The sequence below is a fragment of the Mus pahari genome, chromosome 13 (genome assembly GCF_900095145.1).
Source record: "Mus pahari chromosome 13, PAHARI_EIJ_v1.1, whole genome shotgun sequence".
Lineage (NCBI taxonomy): Eukaryota > Metazoa > Chordata > Mammalia > Rodentia > Muridae > Mus > Mus pahari.
The window spans coordinates 35,968,474-35,969,060 of NC_034602.1; positions in this window are offsets into that span (position 1 = coordinate 35,968,474).

Here is a 587-nt window from a genome sequence, read left to right on the forward strand (position 1 = left end):
TGAGTAAGCCCCTGAGGCCAGTGGCCATACTGTGATGAGAAAAACTCACTGGAGAAGTGCACACATTGCTGGTTGAATGTGTCTAGGGACTGATGGTGTGTGTGATGTTGTGTGTGTGTGTGTGTGTGTGTGTGTGTGTGTGTGTGTGTGTGTGTGTGTGTGTGTACTATGGTTTGGATATAGTTTGTCCAACCTAAAACTCATACTGAAATTTGATTACCAAAATAGCAATGAAATGGGCCTGTGAGAGGTATTTGCTATCTATACTTCTTGTAGGAAGCAACTCAAGAAAGCAAATTATTATAAAGCATCTCTTCCACTGTGCCCTCTCCTGCACACAGCCACTCATGGATTTCTGACATACTCCATTTGGTGGTGACAGCCACCATATTTGATTTAGTACTGGGCATATATAGTTCTTGCTTCGGGACCTGTGTTCCAGAAACCCTTTTTCCTTACAATTCATTTATTCATGGTCATTCTTCTACAACAGCAAGTGGATTAAGACCATGTGTAAATATGTGTGTGAGTGTAGCATCTGTCAGTGGCCATGTTTCCACATTCAAAAAGATCCTTACTGAGTTTCA